Raw genomic sequence first — 10,997 nt, forward strand, 5'->3', positions numbered from 1 at the left:
AGTCATAAATGCCTGGAGCCAAGTTAAGCAGCTGTTGGGTCAGGCATGCTAAGACCCGAAAAGCAGCACCAACTAAGAGCTGAATATTATACAATTAATCAGCAGTTGCCTGGTTATAAAGCCTTACTGGAGAATTTCTGATTTAGGCCTTTCCATTCCTAAGCATGCTTTTCCAGAAGATTTTTGTTTACTCAGGAACCAAAATAACCTTTGTGACTTCTCCCTGGAGGTTCTGGAGAGGAGGCACTCTGTAACTTGCAAAGGGTCAGTTGACCCCGCACTGCCCACCCCCCCCCGCCACCCCCCCGCCTTCTTCCCCCACCTGCCCCCGCCATCAGCTCACCTGGCTCATGGCATATGCTAGAAGCCCCATCAGACCCTAGCTTCTTCCCACTGCTGTCATGAGCAGCACTTCCAGGGCAGCTTAGACAGATGACAGGCCAGATGCTGAAGGGCGGAGAGAAGGTAACCTCTCTCCAGAGAGCCCTTTGGCTACCACCTTGGACTGCAAGTGCTTCTGAGGTCAGCCAACATCGTCCGAATAAATGCTCTAACAACTGCTCTTTTAATTAGGAGCATTTCACATCTGTGTCTGCTGTAACCTGGACCCTTCCCACTCCAGGAGTCATAAAAGTCAGGCTAGATTTTGTTATGTACAGAGGCTGGCTTAACCTGCTGTTCTCCACCTTTCCACCCCGACATGAAAGACATGATTCAAGGATCTCACAAACTAGAGGGTGAATGACCCCAAACAGTTCAAAACAGCTAATGAGAGAAGTGCATGCCGAGAAGCTGGTTTTAAGTGTCTTAGACTAGATGGCTTGAAATAGAGCAGCAGAATGCTGAGAAGAGGAATGAGACGTTAGAGAAGGAAGTCAGCTCTAAAACCGATAAAATATGGGAATGAGATCCCAAACGGGAATTTTCAGAGCATTTTATTAGTACAAATTCACTTTATAAAGTCAAACCTTAACTTTTACTTAGTGGAGAGTCATCCAGTGAATTCATCAAAGCCATATTTGGGAGCACAGAAATCAGAAATCAGTCTAATCGATTTTTAAATCATACCTTTTTGTGTCGCACAGCATTGGAACAAATCCTTATTTAAAAAATAAATAGCTTCAAATATTAAAGTTTTAGTGGTTCATTTTGCAGTTTATATTCTTTTTAATTAAACTGATTTAGAAACTTGAAGGACTACTCAGTAGTTTAGCTTCAAAATTCAATGTTGACATTTCTTCACACAATGAAAAAGTCAAATAAGTGCCCCAAAATTATAAACGGAGCAACTATATAGCTACAAAATCATGATTAAACATGTGAAAAGTTAACTTACACAAAATTAGAGTATTTGTATAACTATTGTGCACTGAAGAAAGAATGGCTATCATTCAAGCATAGCACATGCTTTCTATGTTAAATGTGAACTGATATGTCAAGTTTTATATGAGTAGATGTCAACAGATCTGATTAAAAAAAAAAAAAACAACAGTGCCTGCTTATACATATTCTACTCAGACTTGTTTACATAAAGGTCGTTATTTCACATACCATAATGTGTGATTTTTGTGGACATTAAGGTACATTTGTAAGCATATCAAGACTTAGGAAACAACTTTTACCAGTGAAAGGTGTTGAGGTGGGATGGGAAAAGGAAGGCCGTATCCATTTCTGTGGTCTTTCCAGCATAGAACTCTAGCCCAGGCAAGGGCAAGACAAAGATTAGGCAAAGAAAAAAATTGACCCAACTTTTCTGGACCTCTTCTGCAGGGAACAGGACTATCTTTCCCACACTGTCAGAGAACAGTTCCCCATGAAGACAACCTTGATATGGTAATTTTCAGATGAGCCCTTTCTTGAGAAGCAGTCTTCTCCTTATCCCAGGCCCCCAGCTGTGGAATTATGCTGCCTTCTTAAAACTCCCTATTTCTCTATCAAGATTTTAGAAGAATATGCCCTCATTTTAATTTTGTTCCAGGCTGGATGGAGGAGTGACATGTACCAGCTCTGCCCCTTTCATTGTCTGGTTTCAGTGAGGTGCTGCATAAGTCCCTCTGAGAAGGACTGAGCAGCCATCAGTAGATCAGTAAGTGGAGTTGTGCTAAACCTTTAGCAGCCAGTCTCTGAAATTCCCAGGTCAGGCTGGTCTAACAGAGTGATGTCCTTCTCGTTCTCCCTCCAAGTCCCTCCTCTTGCCTCTGGAACTGCCACTTATCCCCAGGAGACCTCTTTTTTTCAGTCTCTTCCCATTAAATTGTGCTCTTATAGCCTTGTTTACCCTAAAACGTAAATGGACAATAATATCAAACTGTTTTCATTTCTAAAGATAATTTGTGGGAAGCTAAATGGATAGAATGGAGATGGTGAAATTTCTTAGAAATGCAGCACAGCAGGGAGCTAGCCCGTTGGAAGTGAAGTAACTGACCACATGCAAACAGTTCGAGCTTGCATGCATTCAGTTAGTGTGGACAGTGGTCTTGGTGAGTAATGCAGTGCTCTGTAGATAGAAAGGACAAGATAGTGTGGTGTTTGAGGATGTGAGTTTCAGAACCAGCCTGTCTAGATCAAATCCTGTTGTTGCTATTGACTAGCTATGTGACGGGCAAGTTTCTCTACTGCTGTCTACCTCAGATTCCTCATCTATGAAATGGGATAATAATAGTGCCTGCTCCCTGGCATTGTTTTGAGAACCGAATGAATTAATATACATAAAACGTTTAGTGTAGTACCTAGCACATAATAAATGGCATGTCAATCTTAGCTTTTTAAAAAATTTCAGGAAGCAAGAGATATTTATCAGAGCATTCATTAAGTTCCAGCTGCCATCTTAGCAACACAAATGTTTATTCAAGTTAGATTTCTTTATTTTCTAGAGAGATTCTGTACCTTAGGGCCTTTCTGGGACTAATAATAATATCAATTTACATTTAATACTCAGGAGTTTTCATGTAAATGTTTTAGTTACTTCTTATGAATTTTAATTTAATGTTTTATATATTTTAAATCATATATGTTTTTTAAAAATGTATATTTTCCCTTAAGAATTGAGAGGAAAAAAATCACCTACAATGCATTTGGAAAAGAATGCTCAATTAGAATACTGAATTGGTATCCTTGGATCGGTTTTCTTCAATGTGCCTTAAGCAAGAAAAACAACCTCTTTTTCCTAATTATCTGTTCTAAAGTTGGTGATTATAATTGTTTAATAGTCAGATATCAAATGAATTGTTCAGAAACAAAATTCGAGTGTTTGTTAATCAGTATTAATTAATGGAAGCAGAAAGAGGAGATTGTGGACAATTGTGAAGCAGTGTTATTTACTTTTCCTATTAAGAACTTGTCTGGACTTTCATGAACAAGATACAGAAGACATTTATTCTACCTGCAATTTGAGCTGTGAAAATTGCCCTGTTTCTAAGCATTCTTAATGCCACCAGCATTTTTTCTAAACTGCAATTTAAAGGAGGACAAGAAAGCAAGCAGTTTGCAAATGGTGCCTCTCTGCACAAATGGACAACATTCCAGGTGGGGTTTTATGTGGCTCCGCCTACATTAAGCTGACCAAAAAGATGGTGACCCAACAATAAATTCCTTTATTGCATTGTTTTGATGCAGAACAAGTGACATTCCTCAGGCACCTTTTCATGTAACAGTCTGCCACAAAACACGTCCGTATTTTTCTTACCTGTGGAACTGGCTTATGTCAACTCCAACACTTTTAGGCTTATCTGATGGCAAATGAAAGCTGATAGTGGTGGGGAGGATCATGGTAACTGGGTTACTAGACACCCGTCACCTCTGTGTCTTAGTTCTTAGAGCAGTTTCAGTTTAACATTGAAAAAATGTTTATGAGCAATGATATATACCCATATATCTATGAATATATTTATACAATAAAATGGAGAAATATGCACGTATATGCTTTTTATATGATATGTATTATGCATTCATACTGAGATTAGACATTATATCATGATTATATGCGCATACAAATATTGTATGTATACCTGTTTGTGTGCTATAATGTGACTGTATAGGTTATAGGTGCATGTTTATGTGGATAAAGGTACGCGTGGAATAAAACTATTTTCCATGACACTCTGAAAACAGTGCCTATATGGCTATAGAGTGAACAAATCCTCAAACCCACTGATTATGTGAATGTTGCTCATATAATTTGTAAATCCTACAGCACCCACAAAGGTCAGAATTTCTGGAAAAGGGTGGCGTTCTTAGAGTATCTTCTAAAATATTCCTTGTGACATCATAATTTAATTGTCCTGGAAAATAGAATGAGATAGATTTGTACCTTTTTCCCCCACATGAGTGCTGAGGAAATTATAGGCTCTCCCAAATGACAAAGAAACAAAGATCTGTCGAAAATGAACAATCTATTGTACATATTTTATGAATGATGACATAAACATTATAAATATGCAGTAATTTGTACATACTAATATACACATTCAATATATTCAAATTTTCAACTCAAAATATTTTTCTGGAATGCTTTTCTAGAATTATATGTACTATCTTCAGAAGGTATAATTTAGCTTCAGCTTTGGATAAATTTCAAAGAATCACAGGTCACTGGAAGTGACTCCATAAGCCATTGAATATAGAAATTGAAAACCGTTAGCTAGCCCACCAGATTTTGCCTGCAAGTTGATTTTGTTTGGCCACTGGTATGTGTTTGTGTTTGTGCGCATTTGTGCATGTGCGCATGTGTAACATTTTATTGAGGCATAATTGACGTACAATAAATTGCGCATATTTAAAGTATACAATTTAATATTTTTAGGTAAAGGTATATATGTGAAATCATCATTGCAATCAAGATAATTAACATACTTATCACCACCAAAAGTTTCCTATGGCCCTTTGTAATCCTTCCTTCCTGTTTTCAAACCCTCCAAGCAACCACTGATTTTCTTTCTGTCTCTATAGATTAGTTTGCATTTTCTAGAATTTTATTTGAATGGAATCATACTTTATATACTCTTTCTCTGTCTGGCTACTTTCACTTAGCAGAATTGTTTTGAGATTCATCCAAAATCATAATAATTAGAAAGGTTTTCTCCTATGTTTACTTGCAGAAGTTTTATAATTTAGGTTTTACATTATGGTCTATCTCCATTTTAAGTTAATTTTTGTACATAGTTGGAGGTATGATGGCAGTTCATTTTTTTTTCACATGAATATCAAATTGTTCCAGCACCATTTGTTGAGAGGACTGTCCTTTATCTCACAGGACTGAGTTGCTGTGGTATGCTCTTAAACTGGGCAGTTTTCGGGTTCACCTCATTTTTTTTCATTTCTCAGAAGTGACTATCCCTTGTTGGCTTATTCCCAGTGTCTTGAAAACCATTGTTTGATATATTTTGCCAGTTTTTTTGTTGTTTATTTCAGGAGGGAGGGTAAGTCTGATCCCTGCTACTCTATCTTGGTCTGAAGTCCCCCATTTAGTGAATTTTTGAAATAATTTGTTTCCAATAGGTAAACATTAGGAGGTATTATATTCAAATTTAGGTTTCTGGCTTCTCATGAAAAAATGGCAGATCAGGCAAAATTAGATGCACACTTCACATGGCATCACACAGCTGTGGAGAATGATGGCTCCCCTCTTCCTTGAAGGCAGGCGCTTCCTTGTCTCCCAGAGTCCCCACCTGGCTTGCTTCACTCATATAAATTAGTTACTCGACCCCCTTAGGCCTGATTGGTCCAGGTCTTTCGTTTTATTCAGAGAAAGAGAGAGAGAGGCAAAGTAAAATGGAATTAGATCTGGGATCTCTGGCTCCAAATCTAAAAGTGTTTCCACAGAGATTGAACAAACATGTTGTATTTTGGTATGGAGATGAACAACCTGAAGGTCTGAATGATTACTGACACATTTAGATGCCCAGTGCCTGTAAGCCACACTCTTTTTAATATCTCTTGATATTAACCTGTGAAGTTTATTATAATTTATTTGTTGCCATATTTGGAAGCAAGTATTTAACTGATAATTTTTTTTTAAAGGAATTGTTCATTTAGCAAAACCACCTTTTGGGGATTATGATCATTTTTCCTCATTAAATAAATTACATGTATATCTGTTACAATGACCAAAATCTGGAACACTGACAACACCACATGCTGGTGAGGATGTAGTGTAACAACAACTCTGGTTTGTTGCTGATGGGAATGCAAAATGGTACAGTCTCTTTGGAAGAAGGTTTGGCGATTTCTTATAAAATTAAAATATTCTCATCATCTGATCCAGCAATTGTGCTCCTTGTTATTTACCCAAAGGAGTTAAAAACTTATTTCTACACAAAAACCTGCATATGAATATTTATAGAAGCTTTATCTATCGTTGCCAAAACTTGGAAGCAACCATTATGTCATTATAAATGGCGAAACTCAATCTGTTAGCCTGGGAAATTATGTGATAAAAAGCTATACGTACCTTTTTTCTTTCTCAACTGTTAGCCAAAATATTATTAAACTGTTGTACAGTATATAGGAATAAGGGTCAAAAAACAAACCACAAAACCACTAAGAATCACATGAAGTCATACTTTCTTAGTAGACATGTTGTAAAAATTCATATGATGCATTTTGGGAAATAAGTCCAATATCTTACAAAAATCTGTCTCTTTATTCTTAGATGTTAGATGTGTTGGCCATATAGACTATGTAGAATAATTTATAACTCTTGATTTCATATTCTGGCTTTAAAAAAAAAAAATCTCCGACAAATCTTTGATCTTCTTGGATTTAAATCTTGCTTAATGTTAAAGCAGGAAAAACTGTAACACTTTGGGCCAACCATAAAATACTTTCTTCATCTTTGAAATAAAGAGATTTTATTAGATGCTCTTTTAAGTTCTTTTTAGCTTTAAAATTCTAAGTCATTTCAAGTAGCACGATGATGTTCTTAGATTTTGAATAAGTTTGATTTTTTTTTTTTTTGCCTCAATCATTAGCTTTTAAAGTGCTCTAAGTTTCTTCTCCTATCTGTTATCTAGAAATTTAACTTGAAGTGTCAGACTAGCTGTTGCTTGGCCCATCAAATTTTTGTAACTTGATGTTTGACAAACTCTGCTGTTTTATAAAGAGATTGGGGGGTTTTCCTAATTCATATTGTTTTAATATGGATTGGGTAATCTGTATTTAAAAATCTGATAAAAGTTGTTTGTTTGCTTATTTGATTTTTAAGTATAAAGTAGTCATTTTAGCTGTTGCAGAAGAGAAAGTCGTTTATGTTCTCTGCTTTGATTTTCAAAAAGACTGTGCAGGTTCTATATGTCCTCATGCTTGGGGACTGTGAGATGGTACCCAGAGCCTTGTTTTAAAGGTGAGGGTGGGGGCCTCCTTGTCTCTTGGTGTGATTTCACTTCCAGGTTCTGTGAGTGCTTCTGGGTGGTCAGCCTGGCTCTCTACTTTCTGGGGCTGCTGAAGGCACTGAGTGGAAAATATATACCTCCTGTTGAGTCTGGCTGCGTTGTTTCTGCCCCACAGGCCTTCCCCATAGAACAATTTCCTTCTCTTAAGCTGTAGTGTATCGGTTCTGTGGAAATACATTTTAGGAAACAGTCTTCAAGAGGGACATTTGAATTCATACAGTCTTAACAGATCATCACCAACTTGCCGCTCAAGTTTCACCTCGGTTCGATAAGGCTATATATTAGGCACTGGCGTGGACACTCAGGGATAGAGTCAACATTTCAGAGGCTCTCTACATATGTGCAGTTTCTGTGATAACGTGTGGCCTTCTATATTGAATGATGTTGAATTCAGAGAGATAACAGAGCTTATTAAAATGGATAAAGAGAAAATTGTAGCCTATGATGATAAAAACACTGGCTCTAATACTACAGAATGAGCAGAGAAAAATGGCTTTTAATGCCATCTTCTGTTATTAGATTTCACTTTTTGAAGAGCAACATAGAAGATACTTAAAAAAAAAAACATTATTCTAGAAATGCAGAATTGACTACACTGTGCTACGCTGAGTGGAGAATATCAGTAGAGAGAAGCTTATAACTCTGTAGCCTCTTATCTTTATTATGAGGAATGAAGAAACAACTTTTTTTTTTTATGACAAATCAAAGTTGTTGCCTTTCTAAGAACAGCATTTAACACACTAATTTTAAAACTTAATGTGAGTACAGTAGTTCCCCCTTATCTACAATTTTGCTTTCTATGGTTTCAGTTACCCGCAGTTGGCTGTATGAAAACATTAAATGGGAAATTGCAGAAATAAATAATTTATAAGTTTTAAATCACACGCCATTCTGAGTAGCATCATGCATTCTTGTACCATCCTGCTCTGTCCCGCCCAGGATGTGAATGATCTCTTTGTCTGGTGTGTCCTGTGCTGTATACACTCCCTGCTCATTAGTCATGTAGTAGCACCATCTCGGTTATTAGACTGACTGTTGTGGTATTGCAGTGATGGTGTTCAGGTGATCCTTATTTTACTTAATAATGGCCCCAAAGCTCAAGAGTAGTGACGATGACAATTTGAATATGCCAAAGAGAAGCCGTAAAACATATGTAACATATGTATGTATAAAAAATACATAGCATGTATAGGGTTTGGTACTATTTGTGGTTTCAGGTATCCGCTGGGGGTCCTGGAACATATTCCCTGTGGCTAAGTGGGGACTACTGTAATAATTGGTGGAACTCTCTTAAGCTGGAAATATGAAGATATTAGGAAAGGATTTTGAAAGAGCACCATATTCATTATAAGGGAAGTTAGAAAAACTTATAATTTCAGTAAAGCCATGTTAATTTTACCAATTGCAATCTTTGCAATTGATAAAAAGCATTATCGGGGGCAATAGCAAATTCTAGATAGAATTTTACTTAGAAAATCCATTTTTTAAAATACAAAACCAGAGGAACATTTGTATGAGAAACTTACTAAGAAATACATCTCTATTAGGAAAAAGTAGATACCAATCTTTAGGCAACTTCTTTAGCCAAAACAAAACAAAGCAACCAAACCAAAAAACTCTACTCCCAACAATATAAAATAGTTTCCATGTGACATGTAAATTATTTCTTAAACAGGCCATATTGATCAAGTTTCAATATGTTTTAAAATGACCTTTCCCCCTACCATGTATTAGACTTTCAGTTAAATCTTACTAAACGTAAAATAAAAGATGATGGTGGTATAGAGACTCTTGAACTCTCCAAGTTGAAAGTTGCAGTGCTTGGGTTCATCTCTGTGAACAGGAACAAGCAAGTTGGAGCAAGACTCTATGTTTTCTTGATCTTTCTTGTAGTTTTAGGAGCTACCCTTTCTGTAATGCTCTTCTGTTGCCTTCTCTTTGGAAATAAAAAGGAAAACTAATATAGCATCATGTGGAACAACTCAGGCAGAAAGAAGCCATGAGGGGAAAACATTCTCTAAGGAGTGGCAGCTGCTGACCTGCTCTGGCTCATTCTGGGATTCCAGACCTTGACTTTAACAACTCAGGTCCACCCAGTCCACGTATCCATACGTAACAGCTGCAGTGATATCTTTAGCATGGGACTTTATGAAGATTAGCCAAAGAGGCACAGTGGAAGAATGAAGCATCGAACAAAGTGTGCTTCCAGACCACGCCTATCAGATCATGTGGGAGGTGCTTGAGATCCTGGACTCTACCACAGTCCCACTGAATCTGAAACTCTAGGGGTGGAGGATGGGGGGTGGTGGCAGCCTGAAAGCCCACAATTTTAACAAGATCCCCAGCTCACCCCCACTGAATTGTGAAAGTCTCTGCTCTCGTGATTAGTTTCACTGTCTCTGGGTTCAGATTCTGGTTCTGCCTCCTTTTTACTATGCGATCTGAAAAAGTTCTTTAGTTGAGTTTCACTTCCCTTCTCCATGAAATAGGAATAATGATGGTGCCTACCTCCTAGGATCTGCTGAGAATTAAATGAGATAATGCTGTGAAATCCTTACAACGATATCTGGCTCATATGAAACACTCATTAATTTGAGAGGCCATTCTTATTATTCTAAAACTTTTTATAAAGGATATCATAATCTCTACTCTGAAAGCAGTAGAGAATATGTGTTTAAAGGAATGAATACAAACGATACAGTGAGTTCTGATATTAAGTTACAGCACCTCTTTACTAAGGTGGTTAAAGCAGTGCTCACTTCCCAAGCTTTGTCTGCATTTTTCTTGTTCCACATTCTTCTGTTGCCCTTTTGGGCACTCTTTTTGGTTCTTGTCCCTCAGAGGCAAGGGTATAGCCCTCTTTTGTTGGTTTTAAGGCCATCACACCCTTTTCTGCTTTTGAACCAGTTCCAGAGGGTGTCTTTAGCAGATGATTTACGAAGAGGGCTTTGATGTTCTGCAGTGTGTCCTGCAAAATGCTGTCAGTTTTCCTTACTTGTTAACCCTGGTGACCTTTGAGAGCAAGGCCCTGCAGCTGTCTCTTTCCGGTCACTCTCCTGTCCTAGTTTGCATTCTCTCTCTGCTGCCTTCAGCTTTTTCCGTTGACCACAGCCCCTCTGTTATGATTATCGAATCCCCGTTTTCTGAGACTTGATGGTATGAATCATTTTCTTGTGGACATTTGAGCAGCAAAGGGATTCATCATTGCAAATAGGGTGACATATTCTGGGTAACACATTAAATATCAAATATTACATACTTCCTTCTTCCTACAATTTTTTTCTACAATGTTTTTCCTACAATTTTTCCCCTAACTTTTCAATTACTTTAAATTTGTTGGGATTTAGGGGTTCTATCGATGGCAAAGATCACTGATTCCGAAAGCTGAAAAGTTTCTTGAACCATAATATTTGATTCTTTTTTCAGAAAATACTTTAGGACAAAGCAAAATACCTCAGTCTGGGTGGCTTAAACAACTTAAATTTATTTCTTATAGTTCTAGGGGCTGGGAAGTCCAAGATCAAGGCACCAGAAATCCAGTGTCTGATGAGAGCACTATTCTTGGTCTGCAGTGTTCTTGTTTTCTCATTGTATCCACTGTACTCTCAC

This window comes from Pteropus vampyrus, unplaced genomic scaffold, assembly GCF_000151845.1.
Source record: "Pteropus vampyrus isolate Shadow unplaced genomic scaffold, Pvam_2.0 Scaffold354, whole genome shotgun sequence".
In the NCBI taxonomy this organism is placed as follows: Eukaryota; Metazoa; Chordata; class Mammalia; order Chiroptera; family Pteropodidae; genus Pteropus; species Pteropus vampyrus.